The following is an 18,187-nucleotide window of genomic DNA, read 5'->3' as shown; positions in this document are numbered from 1 at the left end:
CTACATCCTCTCTGTTTGACAAAGCTCCTTCCCACCTTTAATTAGGAGAGGCGCCTTTCTTTGTTTCTCTAATGTTCTCCTGACAAAGCGTTTATACGTTTATTCTATGTAAATGTGTCATCAAATCATAGGAAGGAAGCTGTAAACACAAGAGAGTAAATATACACTATGTTACTTTCTATGTACTGTATGCACTGTACTGCCTGTACTGTATGCACTGTATGTACTGTGCATCTACCATACCACATGCATTTTTAAAAAATGGCAGTGAGTGTACATACAGTACAGTACATAAAGTACATACAGTACATACATTGCATACAGTACAGTACATACAGTACATACAAGTGTTTGCACTTACAGTCCAACCTCGCTCATCACCCTTCCTACTTTTGGTACCCTTCCTTGGGTCTTCTTAACAAACCCGTCCGTTACCGAGGCAACTTTTGAGCAAACATTTTTGACAAAAATCAAATCATATGAATACTACATTTATTTTCATTCATTCATGTTTAGAGCTAACATAGTTGTTATTATTCCCCATAGAAGTAGTAGTGGTTGTAGTAATAGTAGTAGTAGCAGTAGTAGTAGTAGTAGTAATAGTAGTAGTGGTAGTGGCAGTAGTAGTAGTAGTAGTAATAGTAATAGTGGTAGTGGTAGTGACAATAGTAGTAGTAGTAATAGTAGTAGTAGTAGTGGTAGTGGCAGTAGTAGTAGTAGTAGTAGTAATAGTAGTAGTAGCTGCCGTCCATCTATGACGTCATCAGTGGTTGGTTGTGTTTTTTTGCTAACTAACACAGTTACGATGGCTGCAAAATAAGTGAAATAAGTTAATAAATAAAGTTGCAAGTGGCAGCATTTTGATAAAGAATGTAAGAAATACTGTTGAATTCCAGAAAGATCTCCTAGAAAAACACCAAGGTGATGCTCTCACTGCCACATTGCTGTCTTTGTCAACAATCAAGTCTTCAATCAAGGTAAAAAGGATGTTAAATATGGGTTTATTAATATTAATTAATGGGCTTGGGACCATCACTTGTGTTGTGTGTCCAAACGTTTGGCCTGTCCTGTATTTATATGTATATATATTTTGAAGTGTTGTAACTGTAAAACTATACAAATGTGTTTTGTGTGTCTGGCCGGAATTAACTGGAATGAATTAGTTGGACCTAACGCTAAACAAGGCTCCACTGTAAGTCCAATGTATGATTATTATTATTAGTAGTAGTATTATTACTACTACTACTACTACTACTAATAATAATAATACTAATAAGTATTATTATTGTTATTATATAATATAATTATATAATTATATACTAATATAATTATAATATATATCATATATTCTTATAGAATATATAATCATATAATAATAATAATAATAATAATAATTGTTATTATTATTATTATTATTATCTTCAAGGTAGTCAAAAGCACTTCGTCTCCTCATTTCCCAACTGATATCGACAGCAAAAGCAGCTGTTGGGGTTTCGTATCTTGGCCAAGATGCGAGAGACGACAGCCCAGTGCTGGTGTCAGTCTCAGGTACGGAATGTAAAGCAATGCCCGCAGGCACTCAGCATATTAATATTCATATTTCATGAACCGCATTTGACATTTTGATTTCATTAACTGTTACCGGGTGACTAAAGCTCACAAGCATCATGGAAAGAAGCCATGCGCTATTATCTCTTGGTAGTAAAGACACACACACACACAGCTTGGCAATTAGATCCAGGAATAAGCAGATGATCAAACATGTGCTACACAGAGGGGTTGAAAAGGACGCAGCCAAGCGTAAGAAGCTGCCATCACATAAAATGTTTTCCCTTGAGAGCGTGTAGACCTCTCTGATAGCAGCATGCCGTGGGGAAATGCCACAAAGTCTCTCTCTCTACTGCGCTTTAAACCCATCATCACTGGCCACCCTGCTGCTTCCTGCAGCATCTTCCCTGTTTTCATGCACAAGAACCACAGCGTGAGCATTAGCTTTAATTTCCTCTGGTTTCCACAACACTCGCATCCACACGCCCATCCTGGCCTGACATCATTCACGACCGGTGAAACCTACAGGAAGCCACCTGTATGGTTATGCCAGGGCTCACCAACCTTTCTTCTTCTCAGAGACACTAATTCATTTTCATTTCTTATTTCAGCCCAACAAGTAGAACGTGCTTGTTTTGTCTAAAACCAACATGGATGGGGATGACACAACAACACACCTTTAGTCGGAAGCATTGAGCTTGGGAATTGAAAAGAGATTATTTACTATGTATGTATGTATGTATGTATGTATCTACAGTATGTATGTATGTATGTATGTATCTACAGTATGTATGTGTGTGTGTATGTATGTATGTTTGTATGTATGTATGTATCTATGTATGTATGTATGTATGTATGTATGTATGTATGTATGTATCTATGTATGTGTGTGTATGTATGTATGTATGTATGTATGTATGTATCTATGTATCTATGTACTGTATCTATGTATCTATGTATGTGTGTATGTACTGTATGTATGTATGTATGTATGTATCTATGTATGTATCTATGTATCTATGTATCTATGTATCTATGTATGTATGGATGTATGGATGTATGTATGTATGGATGGATGGATGGATGGATGGAGGTATCTATGTATCTATGTATGTATGGATGGATGGATGGATGGATGGAGGTATCTATGTATCTATGTATGTATGGATGGATGGATGGATGGATGGAGGTATCTATGTATCTATGTATGTATGTATGGATGGATGTATGGATGTATGAGTGTATGGATGTATGGATATATGTATGTATGTATGGATGGATGGATGTATGGATGGATGGATGGATGGATGGATGGATGAGTGTATGGATGTATGGATATATGTATGTATGTATGGATGGATGGATGTATGGATGGATGGATGGATGGATGGATGGATGGATGGATGAATGCATGGATGGCATCACAGTAAAACGGACATCATGGGTTGCACATGTCACATGAGATTCGTTTGAGGGTATAAAGATGATACTGGTAATGAGGCAACATGAGATGAGAGTAAAATTCCAATACGGAGCATCTGTAGTAAGAAGGCAAGACGACATTGGAAGTTAGTTCATGTTGCTGTTTGTGTTGCCGTGGCAACTGTTGGCTTTCAGATGTGATTATTTCAATGGCACACGGGTGATTTAATCAGTGAGTATTAACAAATATTCTGGGATATTCTGCTTCTCAGGCTTTGCAGTTAATGAGATGGAAATGGATCATTATGTTGATTCTACCCGCTATGTTTTTATTAGATAGAATTGATATCTTTCACAAACAACAAATTTAATATTGGCTGATTTGCGTGGGCTTGAGGCAGAATGAGATTGGAAAGTTGTGCACAGCAAAAAAGACGTTCTGGCTGCCGCTTGTGTGTGGCAGGATGTTGATGGATGTCAAACTGAGTTACTTGCATGCTGCTCTACCCAATAACTTCATCAACATCCTACCTGACAGTCAAGCACTTTCTGCACAACAACCGTCTCTGCTCTACCCGTCCCAACATATACAGCCTCTTTGGATGGAAATATGCATATTCAAACAAATGTTACATTTACATTTTCAGAACAACAAAACAGGATGGCCAGGACAGGATGTGAAAAGAGGACATGTTCTGGAAAAACAGGACATCTGGTCACCCTGCACAACACAGCCGGCTGATATTACAAAACTATGCAAACATTAACCATGAAACCCTGGCGTGTGCAAGCACAAGCACAAGCACAAGCACAAGCACAAGTAGTGGATATTATGATCATGATGATGATGATTCAATGCGTTTTCTTTATTTTCATTTGTCTCAATGAACACGTGGAATGATGTACTTAAGAAAAAAGTGTGAAATAACTCTAAATATATCTTATATTTTAGACATATATATTTTTTTGATAGTGCTGCAAAGCCTTGAAATGCTTTTTATGTCACAGGTGTGCCTTGTCAGGTTGCTTAGTGGAACTTCTCGCCTTATTAATGGGCTTGGGACCATTACTTGTGTTGTGTGTCCTGTACCGTATGTTTAGTAGCGGATATGATGATGATTCATACAGTATATACAGTATGTATACATATGGTTATTAATAATAACTCACAGAATAAATGAAAATGAAGTGGATGATGCATATATTGCAATATATTGCACGCGTGTCTGCTTTCCTCCAAACAGGCAGGAAGAGGGCGGGGTGGTGGAGGCGGGGCCGCTAACATACACACAAAGTGCAGAAGAGTATAACGTAGTAGAAACTAAATGAGTAGATTGCAATATATTGTCATATCTTTTAAAATATTTTTTCATTGTACATTTCTTCACAGTAATGTTAAAAGTAATAGTAGCCACAGTAGTATTTCATATGTACAGTAGAAAAGAAGGATGCAAGCAAATGATGCCACATCGTCTTTTCCTACCAGTAGGATGAAAACGTAAACATGAAATTATTTTATATTGTATTCAGCCATTAGAACTTTGACATGACTGACAGCCTGATGGACCAGTCAGGATGTTGGGAAAACATCATAAGAAACAAAGCAAACATCTTACGGCTCTTCATGAACTCTAACACCTGATACCTTCATGGGCCCCCCATCCTCCATCCACCCTCCTATATCCTTCCTCCTCCATCCTGCCTCCTTCGTCCTTCCTCCTCCATCCTCTCTCTTCCATCCTTCCTCCACAAACGCCACAACATGCCAAGGTACCCAAGAAGAAGGTTGAGGAGGCTTATTAGTGATGTGCTTGGATTTTCCAAGAACATGAAGTAGTGTCATGATTTTTCCTGGAAGTAGAAATGTTACGTCATGTACAGTAAGAGCGTGGATGCAGACACGGCAACACACACGTTAAGAAAAGCTTCTTTATTCAATGTGGAGCACAGGGCTGGACAACAAAGTGCAAAGTAAGAAAAGATTTTTTAGTAAAAAACACAGCACACGATGGTGCACACAGAAAATAACACCGTGGGAAAAGTTACAAATCCTTGAGGGAGGTTGTTGGTTCTACAGTGTTTTCATGGTGGTTCTACGGTCGTTCTACAGTGTTTCCATGTTGGTTCTATGGTGTTTCCATGGTGATTCCACAATGGTTCTACGGTGGTTCCATGGTGTTTCCATGGTGGTTCCATGGTGGTTTTCATGGTGGTTTCAGAGTGCCATGAGAGCAACCTTGGTTAGCATGTGTTTTGGTTAATGTCAAAAATGCCAATGTTTTTCTTGATTTGCATACATTTTCCAGTTCTTGTTAAATATGGAATATGAAATATTGTGGTGTTATGAATACACTGCATGAGGCTCAGCACAGTCCTTTTATCTAAATTGTTTTTCATGTTATTTACTTTTCAAATCCAGTTGTTGTTGAACGGCTACAATGTGCTATGAGCATACAGTAAATGTGGCTGTAGTTCAGAATTCCATGCTAAAACTCACTCCTGTTACTCAAATGAGCCATTTGGATTGGGACACTTCTAGAAAGAAGAAATAAAGTAGTAGTTGAACATGCGTATTCATGACGAGATTAAGACAGACATGTAGGTTTATTGTGAGAGTGATGACGACTAATCATTCCCAAAACGAGAAGATGTTGGGACAGAGCAACACAGGACGGGTGGAAAGGGAACCGTAGCAGAGGATGGAGAGGAAGTGACGGCTGGAATGGACAGGAAGTGGAGGCATACACAAACCAAAGATGAAGGTCAGGTGAAGGTCAGCTTTGAACATAAACGATCCCGCATCCCCCTGCTGCGGCCACTGTGCAGATGAATGTCGCCTTGTTGCTGCGTCCCTCAGGGGAAGTCATGTGATCTGGGGAGGAGACACAAAGAAAGGCAAGTGGGAGGAACCAAATAGAAAAGTAAAAGACAGGAAGAGAAAGGTGAGAGGTGAGAGGTCAGTGGTCCAGGCTATTGGACAGAACAGGAAGTTTCATTAAACTAGCAACTGCTAAATCATCAACTTGCTAACCTCCCACTGCTCACCTTCAGCCTGCCACAGACAGGTCAGTGACAAGTCAGTGACGACCTAAATGTCCTGCCTCACTCAAATGTCAAATGTCACTCATGTCACCCTTCAGGTTAGCTTGGTAGCAGAGATGCTAACGTATTATAATCACAAGCAGGCGTGAAATATGTGTATATATATATATATATATATATATATATATATATATATATATATATATATATATATATATATATATATATATATACAGTATATATGTGTATATGAGCACATAACATGAAATACATAAAATACATGAAATACATAAGTGCAGTAATCCTCCTTTATGGCGCTTCATTGGTTCCAGACCCGACTGTGCTACGTCCATTTCCACCAAGTAGGAGTCCTCATTAATAGATGGAATATTTTGGTAGTTAGAGCATAGAAAAACTGTTTACCACCTTTTAAATACACATTTTAACATGATTAGAGCCCTCTAGACATGACCCCTATAGTCACCTTTACACTCCCATTACCCAATATAGCAGCTATAATAAGACATAATATAGACTCACACATGTAAGCATTAGGAGAGTTCTGTTCTGAACAGTGGTGGCTGTTGTCTCATCTATGTAACATTACTGCCACCTAGTGGCCAGTGTAGAATACTACATAGCCTCACAACCTCTTTCAGTGTGTCTTATAATTCTATTGAAACATTTGTATGTTTATTTAGGGAGCGTATATATAATGTACACATGTCATGGCTGTGAAAACAGTGATTTTTCATGCAGTTGTTGCGATCTTGTGGTTGATGGTGAGTTCCATGGCCTGAGGAGAATGAGCGGTCCGCCTGGCCAGCAGCCGTTAGATTCTGGCCGAGTGAACATAAAAACACCCTCCTGAAAGCTAGCGATGTGTGTCAGCGTTTGCACAGCAGCTGAATAAGTGATGAAAAAGTCCAATAGGTGTAGCAGGTCTTCTTAATGCTTAAGCAGAAGATTTAGTTTGAGCTGCACGCCAGCAAGCATCACCTTGCACCTTACTGGAACCCTTCAATGTTTACTGTTGTTTGCGGGCGTGGCTAAGTGTCCAATGAATGTAATTTGCTATGAATGTTATGTTGTTATGATAAAGTAAATAGAGACATGCGCATCAGATTTGCTGTGGCCAACAAAAGAGGCGTGTAGAAATGATTAGTCGTGCTGGTGCAAGATGACAATGATGATGATCTCCAGTGTGCTGCTCGTGGTGTGTGTGTGTGTGCGTGTGTGCGTGTGTAATGGATTGGACATGGCTGTTAGGTTCATGCCGCGCTGCTTCTATGGGGGGTGGTCAGCGCCTCAGCTGGCCATGCAGGAATGGATCTGTTCAACGGTCTTCTTCCTTTCTCAGCAAGCGTGTTTGCAGCAGACAAGCATAATGTACGCACCCGGCATTCAGCTTAGCTAGAAATACACACACTACTTCCTGCTAATCATCCATCCGTACACACCCACTCACACTCATACACATTTGGCTAAAAGCCATTCTTTCCACTTGGCTAAAGTTACATATTACAGTAATCCCTCCTTTATGGCGGTTCATTGCTTCCACACACACACACACACACTGGCAATAAGTAGTATTCAATATTAATAAATGAAATATTTTGGTAGTTAAGGCATAGAAAACCTGTTCACCACCTTCTAAATACGCTTTTTAACATGATTAGAGCCCTCTAGACATGAAATAACACCCATATAGTCACCTTTGCACTCCAATATATGAGACATAATAAGAGAAAATAAGACATATGATAAGACATATGAGTCATAAATAAGACTGATGCTTGTGTGTTTTGCTGTAAATGTGTGGAAGACAGGAATTGACATCAGCGTGTTATTATTATGATTGTAATGTTATTATTATTGTGACATCATTCAAATCTGCAATACATCTGACAATTCATTCTGGTGCTTGTGTGTCTCACCCAGCAGTACAGTAACATTACTGACACCTAGTGACCGCTCTACAATACTACATATCATTGCAACCTCTTTCAGTGCGTCTTCTGAATGCCTTATATTTCCATTTTTTTTATTTTAGTCAATTTTATGCTTGAAAAATCGACTAAAATGTGCATATTTAGTGACTAATAATAGGCCGTATTCAACCATGATTTATTCTTTTATATATTTTTGAAATATTCATGAAATTGGCAAAGGATGTCTGGAACACTTATTCAGCTACACAGTAGCAGCAACAACATACCTAAGAGGCCAAAGAGGATCAATGAGCATAACAAGCAGGTTAGCAAGTTCACCAAGCTCTCGATCTCATGCCTCATCACTGGTGGCTGTCCACACTAATGTTCACTCTGAATCAGAATCAGCTGCACCTGCTGTGATAGCACACTAGGACTCACTAAAACTCACTAAGACCCACTAGGACTCACTAGGACTCCCTAGGACTGCCTAGGACTTACTAGGACTCAATAAGAATCACTAAGGACCACTAGGACTCACTAGGACTCCCTAGGACTCAATAAGAATCACTAAGGCCCACTAGGACCCACTAGGACCCACTAGGACTCACTAAGCCTCAGTAGGACTCAGCAGGACTCTGGTGTAATGTCACTCACTGTTCCAAAGGAAAATAGTCATGGAAAAAAGTGGCACCAAAACCAAAAAAGAAATAAGAGGAAGAAGAAGATATGCAGGAGGAAGGCTTTGTATGGCCACTCGGAGGGGAGGAGTTGGAGCAGTCAGTGGGGGGGTGTGAGGGCTCCTTGCATGAATGAACATGTTCAGTGATACAGTATGTGCAGTATATGGAGTATACAGAGTATACTGTGCTAGAGTATTTGCGGGTATAAGGTAGGGAGTGTGTGTTGTTGGTATCGGCCAGGCCAACAGAAGCAGGAAGGGGTCAACACGGGAGACGCACGGCAAGGCCGATGCCAACACATTCAGCTTCAAAGTCAACACCAAAGATGTCCAAGTCCCAACATCCCCAAACTAATGGTCCTCCTGGGATGGGTGGGGGGTTGGGGTGAGTTGTGGTGATGTGATGCGGGTGAGGGGTCAAGAAGTGTTTGGCGAAGAGAGGACTCTCCTCGACTACGCGTATTCTTAAGCAATAACAACGTGATCCGTATTATCCACCCAAGAATACCCGTCACCGAAGAGAGTCGTTCAGTAGACACGGGAGGCTAACCAGAAACCATGTGATCAGTTCCACTGCCATTGCACCCCTCCCACCCCCCACCACGGCCATCACCGCTTCTTCATGCTTGAGTGGCAAACACACACATGAACACAAAAGTGGGAAGTTGCATTGATTGAAGACATGAGGCCACGTTCCATCAATGAATCCTCTGCAACGGAGAACATCAGCATCGACCACCTTTCCATGCATATTCATCTCCGTCACCAATAACAGTACGGCTAATCACGCTTTTCCACCAAAATCCTTCTTTTCATGTCATTGTAGTATTTCATCCACATGTCAGCCAACATACAGTATATATATATATATATACGTATGTATATATATATATATATATATCTGCTTTTTCATCATTAAGGACAATGACATCATGCTTGTCACAATATTTCCAATACTCTCTCATATAATTGGAATATTGTCTCATGAGAATATTGTCTAAAATAATAAGAGTATTGTCTAAAATAATAAGAATATTGTGTAATGTAAAATAAAATATTGTCTAAAATAATAAGAATATTGTCTAATATAAAATAATAATATTGTCTAAAATAATAAGAACATTGGCTAATATAAAATAAGAATATTGTCAAAAATAATAAGAACATTGGGTAATGTCCATCCATCCATCCATTTTCTATGCCGCTTCTTCCTCATTAGGGTCGCGGGGGCATGCTGGAGCCTATCCCAGCTGACTTGGGGCGACAGGCGGGGTACACCCTGGACTGGTCGCCAGCCAATGGCAGGGCACATATAGACAAACAAGCATTCACACTCACATTCATACCTATGGACAATTTAGAGTCTCCAATGAAGCTAACATGCATGTTTTTGGAATGTGGAAGGAAACCGGAGTACCCAGAAAACCCCCACACACACGGGGAGAACATGCAAACTCCACACAGAAATGCCCAGGGGAGAATCGAACCCAGGCCTTCCCCATCTCCAGACTGTTTATTGAGTAATGTAAAATAAGAATATTGTCTAAAATAATACGAATATTGTCTGCTAATATCTACTACTAATATCACAGCAATATGGCCTGCATGGAAACGTGGTGAATGCTGCCTTTTTTACTATGACTCAGCAATGTTTGTGTGTTGGGGTGTGGGGGTAGAAACCAAAAAACAACAAAGCTCATGTTAGCTTTGCTGGGTGTCTGCTGTGTGAAGTGTGAAGGTGACATGGAGTGTAAAGGAAAAGGAAAGATCAAGACGTACCTGTTGTCCAGCCTCCTGCTGACGTTTAGTGTCACTGACAGCGTCACTCTTCCACGGCCATGCCATGAGCTGTTGGGGGGTGGGGGGTGGGGGGTGGGGGGGATTGGGACTGGTAAATGTGTGATGGGGGGGGACATGCAGGGGGAGACATGATGTCAATAGGAGCTGCTTCAGCTTTATCACCAGAGCAGCCCTCCCCAACATCCTCACAGTGCAAGAAAACAAATGAACACTTCAATTTAAACATCCTTCTTTTACTTCATTAAAACATCACATACTTTATAATTCCTTACACGCGACACTACACTAGACTACACCACACATCACATACACTACACTACACTACACTAAACTACACACCACGTACACTACACTACACTAGACTACACTACACATCACATACACTACACTACACCACACTACACACATCAAATCACATACACTACACTACACTACACTACACTACACATCACATACACTACACTACACCACACTAAGCACATCACATCACATAAACTACACTACACTACACTACACTACATTACACATCACATACACTACAATACACTACACTACACTCACATCACATAAACTATACTACACTACACTACACATCACATACACTATTCTACACTACACTACACATCATCTACAATACAATACACTACACTCACATCACATAAACTATACTACACTACACTACACATCACATACACTATTCTACACTACACTACACATCACCTACAATACAATACACTACACTCACATCACATAAACTATACTACACTACACTACACATCACATACACTATTGTACATTACACTACACATCACCTACAATACAATACACTACACTCACATCACATAAACTATGCTACACTACACTACACATCACATACACTATTTTGCATTACACTACACATCAATACAATACAATACACTACACTCACATCACATAAACTATACTACATTACACTACACATCACATACACTATTCTACACTACACTACACATCACCTACAATACAATACACTACACTCACATCACATAAACTATGCTACACTACACTACACATCACATACACTATTTTGCATTACACTACACATCAATACAATACAATACACTACACTCACATCACATAAACTATACTACATTACACTACACATCACATACATTATTCTACACTACACTACGCTACTATACACTACACTAAACTACACATCACATACACTATTCTACACTACACTACACATCACCTACAATACAATACACTACACTCACATCACATAAACTATACTACATTACACTACACATCACATACATTATTCTACACTACACTACGCTACTATACACTACACTAAACTACACATCACATACACTATTCTACACTACACTACACATCACCTACAATACAATACACTACACTCACATCACATAAACTATACTACACTACACTACACATCACATACACTATTCTACACTACACTACGCTACTATACACTACACTAAACTACACATCACATACACTACACTACAATACACTACTATACACTACGCTACACTACACATCACATACACTATACTACAATACAATACATTACATGTATGATGATTATTAATAATGGATAAATACTAATTTATGTAAAACATCATTACTGTCATAAAAATAAAGATATTTCATACATAAATTATGTACTATTACAAAGATGAATGTATGTTGATTGTTAATCCTGGATAAATAATAATCCTTTATGTAAAAAATCATGAAGATATTTTATACATAAAATGATGTGTAATTTATTCTAATGATAAATGTATAATCATTTTTAAATCATATAAAGTGATTTATTTAAAACTACATTGAGATTAAACTATTTGAAAAATGAAGACATTTCATCCATAAAAATGGTCTATTATTTATTAAAATGTATTATGATTATTAGTCATAAATAAATCCTTCAACTCTATGTAAAACAATTATTTTTAAAAGAATGGAATTGTAAGATTACAATTCCATGCTTTTAAGAATGAACACATTTAACCCAGAACAATTCTTTATACTATATTATCATGATAAATGTATATTCCTTATTAATCATAAATAATACATTAGTCACTTCAAAAGTCATTAACATGAAATGATTTCCAAAGAAGCCCATTTAAGAGATAATGATGTATAATGTAATACGTATAGTACAAATACAAATGAATGTGTTTGAAAAGAAGACAATACGTTGCATATTCATACATCATCCATCTGTTGGGGGGTGTTTCGGGACGCCTTGCACGGTAAGACCACTGAAACACAAATCCATCAAAACAAAACTTGAATGTCATTTGTTCCTTTGAAATGTATCTCATTGCCAGCTCTCCTACTTCCTACGTGTGACATGAAAGACGAATAGTTCTTTCTTTGCCTTTACTCATCCGTCAATACAAATGGATTTCAATTGTCTGTCAATTCATTCAACTCACTCACAACCTCATCTTAATCGCACCGCACCCGTCCTCCCAACACTGATTTCATCCTGGAAACTCAATATCATTCTTATTTTTTCATGTCATCCACTCATCAATATTACTTTTATATGGTCAGAAAAATAAGAATACATATAATTTTTAAAAAATCATTGCAAAAAGCTGACAGAAATATTTCATTAATTTCTGTTTTTTTCTGATGATCTCTTTCAGATGAATGAATTTCATATGTAATAATACAGTAATAAGTGTTTTACTTTGAAATGAATGAATTTCATATGTAATACAGTACGTTACACAAAGTGTTTTACTTTGAAATGAATGAATTTCATATGTAATACAGTACGTTACTCAAAGTGTTTTACTTTGAAATGAATGAATTTCATATCAGCAGTGTGTTGATTGTTTTGAGCCTGTTCATGCTCTTCTTCTCCGTTGTGACGACTACATGTCTTGAGTGGAAACACAAATGCATGTAAATGATGACATTTGCTGTCAATAAGAGAAATGCGGATGGTTTTCTATTTTTCCACATCACAGCAATTGATCATAGTTTCTTCATTTCCTCTCTTGAAATCCCACCATTTTCTAAGAAGAAATAACAATAAGAACAAGCAAATAAAATTAAATCATAGATAAGTACACTTCAGAAAGGAGAAAGGAACATCAAATAAATACAACCATACATAATCATAGAAAATATGATGATAAGTTTATCAATAAATAACAGGATGAAGGAAGCAAAAGATGGAATCAGCATCTGAAGGATGGTGCAGCACAGCACGCATGCTAAAAACTTATGCTAAGAAACACACGCACACGCACACACGCACACAGCTAAAGATGCATGCAAAGCAGGAAGAACCCCCCACCCACGCGTCCACTGCAGAGATCAATTTACACAAACACACTCAGCCAGCGTGGCCCAACCCTGAAACGCTCCTGCAAAAAGCAGCAACAATTCCTTTGGCGCACACACACACACACACACACACACGCACACACACACGCACACACACACAGATTCCAAAGCAGAGGTTGTCAAGCCAAGCAGCATTGATTATTCCACGGAAGCCCCCAGAAGGCGACTAATGGCTGCAATCAAAAAAACTTTCATTTGCATTTAAATATTCCTTCTCTCTTTTTCTTGCAACGTCCACTTTCAGAAAGCAAACACTGAAGATGATGCTGACAAATGATACAAAGAACAAAAAATGTCAAAACAACAAAAAACAGAGATCATCCCCTCCTCCACTGTCTTTGTGGCCTCTTACCCTCTTTTCTTCTTTCCTTGCTTTTCCTGGGTGTTGTCTCTCCTAAAACTCCCTCCCCTTCCTTGGCTCTTCCAACCTGATGCCTCCCCGATAGGCTCCGTAACAAAATGGGAGGTGGGGATCTCCCTCCCCTTCACAGCTCCCTGAAAGGAAGGGAGGAAGGCCAAGCTAGGAAAGCGCTGCCGGCTGAATCGGTGCTGATGCTGCGAAGAGGGATGACAAAAAAAGGAGAAAAAAGAAGCTGTGCTCCCCTTCTGCCCCTGCCTTGACACTCTTCTCCCACCTTTCCGTCTTGGCTCGACTGAGGAAGGAAGCCAGCAGCGGCTCCCAGCCAATCACGAAGCAGACGCTGCTGATGAGAAGGAGAGAGAGATGGAGAGCTTGTGGTGAGGAAGTGATGGAGTGGAGAGAAAGGATACGGACATAGACACGTGCACGTGGACGGGGACGCCACAAGAAGAGGAGGAGAAAGATGGACATGGAGACAGAAAACATAAAGTAGACATTACACACACACACACACACACACACACACACACACACACACTAAATGTTGTTCCTGTGTGGAACACACCCTGACCCCCCACTACCAGTCATTACTCTACACCACTTACGCTAAATCATCAGCATCACACGGCCATACTACCTTTACTCGTGTCACGTTCACATGCTGGACAACATTCACGGGATGCTACTTACACTTGCATGTTATCTGCTTTATACTGCATATGACTGAAGAATAAATACAGAAGAGTCCAAGCCTGGCCCCATGCAGCCTTTGGAACGTTGGGACGTTGGGACGTTGGGACGTTGGGACGTGTCTGTGTGGAGGTCGCATGTTAGTAATCATCATCATCACAATTAGTATTATTATTAGTTCAAAAATATGGGACATTTTCTGGAAAATAAGGGAAATTGGAGATGAACTACAAGATCAAAAATAAGTTTACCAAACTCCAACCTCTGCTTTTACCCAAAAACAGCTGGTCCAAACCAAAATGGCTGACTTCCTTATTTGCTGCTTGCGACCTTTTCATGCACCCTGTCATGACTGCTATCATCGCACATGGCTGATATCATCACGCATGATTGTTGTCATCATACATGTTTGATATCATCATACATGAGTGATATCATACATGATTGATTGATTTCATAATTAAAATAATAAGAGGAGATGAAGATCAACAAAAGTCTTTTTATTGAAAAAAATTATCTGTGAGGAATGTAATACGGAATAATGATATCATACAGTGTTGACACAAGATAGAAATAGAAGGATATCAGACAATATAGGAATATCATCACAATCATTTCCTCTTATTACATACCACTGATGGAATTCAATCATCCAAACTAAACCAAGAAAAGCAAAACTCATCAGTGTCATCATCAGTATCCCTCCCATACTGATGATACTGACACTGCCCTTGATACCAATAGCATGGATGATACTTGCTCGTCACACACTAAACGTGAATAATAGATAATAAATAATAGAACTCAAATCCAATAGGTTTCAAGATTGAGCGAATAAATAATCCAAACGGAGGGAAAGATGGTATCATGTAAAACAACATGCTGGGTTAAGATGAAGCAATCATTTATCAAATGGAAAGTGGCTTCTGCTGTGAAGATAAATCATCAATCTTTTCTTTTCAGATTATATGAATTATAATCCCAAATCTTCACTGACAGACTTTACTTTTTTGTTTAATTTGGATGAAATTTGGTGTGAAGGGAAAACAAACTTGTTATCTAGTGTAAATGCAGCGTGATGACATTTTTACATCAACTGAAAAGCACCAAACCAGCCAAGTTCTTTATTATTATCTTTACTTATCCAGGATTACTACTTATTTTTACATTTTATATTTGTCATGAACTCTTTGTTTTAATAATAATCCAATTAATAATCCAATAGAGCAGGACAAAGAATATATTATTTCTTGTACTTCATGTAAATATTAATTTCAAGAATGAAATCTATTTTTGTTGATGCTGATGGTTTTTTTGTCTTGGGTGAAACAAAGGAAGAGAGAGAAAAGCTGTTTGATGTTTGTCTGGTGCCCCCTGGTGGCATCTTGCTGTAGCATTGACTGCATCCACAGCTACGGCAGAACTGGTATTATTAGAAGAGTGATGAGGTCATAAAGTAGATATACAGTAGGTAGATACAGATCGATGTAGATAGATACTGTATGGAGAATAACACAAACATCTACACCCCATTTTATATCAACTGTTTAGCTTTGGAAGAAGACAGCATCATTTGTTAAATGATCTTTCATCTCATGGACAAAGGAGGAAGCATTCTTCTCCATAAGCGGTGTCCAAAGTGTGGCTTGGGGGCCATTAACACCACACAGCTTGTTTTTTATTGGCCCTCGGCTGATTATAAAAAAAATAGAATAATTTCAAAAATAAATAAATAAATGTAAAATAAAGTCACCAACAGTAAAAATGGAGACACAGACTATTTCTGATAAAACTATATATATATATATTACAAATGAGTTTGTTTTAATTGGTTTGTGGCACATTGTAAAAATACATTTCAACAAAAAAATGGCAGAAAAAGTAGAGAAAAAGGCAAGCGCAAAAAGGTGTAACGTTATGGGAAGAAGTCAAGATTTTTGATTCTCATGAGATGAATAATCACGTCTTTGTTTTTGGCACTTGCCAACGTGGCCCCTCCAACCTTTCATTTTTCTGTATGCCGCTATCAAGCAGGAGAGATTTCCTTAAAAGAGCACAGGAGCTACGATGGTGTGATGTTCCACATGCTCACATGGAGAGTGTGGACCAGCAGCAGCAGCAGCAGAAGAAGAAGAGGAAGTCACATGAGACGTACGTGGAAGAAAGCAAAAAGAATGAAATTGCTATGAAATGGCAGCGTGATCATGTGATGCTGACCTTTACACAGCCTCATACCAACCAGTCTAAATCTGACCTTTGTACAACCGTTACACAACTCTCTCTTTCACTGTAACGTCCAGCTGTGACAATGACATTGTGATGCTAATGCTGACGGCTTAAAGTTAAAGTGTTGTGCTCAGCAGCATTCTATGCATGGCAAACACACGTGACTTCATTCATCAAATCTATCATCACTATTATTATTATTGCTTTGGCCATAGATAGATAGATAGGTAGATAGATAGATAAAAGAGTAGTAAATGAATATGAACTGGATTAGTGCATGTTATAAAACATGTCCGTGTGGTACACGTAAAGATATTGAAGGTTAGTAAGACGTAGACCACAAAGCAGTGTCAAGCAGTACCCCCTAGAGGACATTGGCAGATGGTGCACATTCATAACTTACTGATGGAGATATTGCTCAAATTAATACTTAAATATTTTCACAACTACAAATAAAAACACAACTAAATACACTTCTTTATTTTATTTGCTAACCTTAACGTATTAAGTACATAAATTATATTTTTATGCTTTCTATGTCCTTACAAAGATGCTCATATCATTACATACAGCTTTTTAAAGCATAGAAGTTCACAAATAGATATTCACAGCGTAGATATTTACGCATAGATATTCATACCTTAGCTTTTTATACATAGATATTCAAAACGTAGATGCTCACAAAGCAATATTGACAACATAAATAAATGTTCATATCTTAGATGTCTTTACATAGATTTACATGTCCACATGTAGACGTTCACACATAGATCTTCATTATATAGAATAGGCCAGGGGTGTCAAACTCGTGCCATGGAGGGCCGAGACACTGCAGGTTTTCTTTCCAGCCAGTCACTAAAGCATGTGATTTTAATGATCAACACCTTCAATTTGAGGGAAGGAGCTCATCAATTAAATCACCTGCTGAAGAAACTGGTTGGAGACAAAACCTGCAGCGTCTCGGCCCTCCAGGGCACGAGTTTGACACATGTGGAATAGGCGTTCATGCATAGCTGCACGTAGCTATTGACAACATAGATGTTGATAGCATAGATGTAGATACATAGATACTGTACATAGATTATATTATATGTAGATTGTATGTAT

Source organism: Dunckerocampus dactyliophorus, chromosome 21, assembly GCF_027744805.1.
Source record: "Dunckerocampus dactyliophorus isolate RoL2022-P2 chromosome 21, RoL_Ddac_1.1, whole genome shotgun sequence".
In the NCBI taxonomy this organism is placed as follows: domain Eukaryota; kingdom Metazoa; phylum Chordata; class Actinopteri; order Syngnathiformes; family Syngnathidae; genus Dunckerocampus; species Dunckerocampus dactyliophorus.
This window is presented reverse-complemented; position numbering follows the sequence as displayed.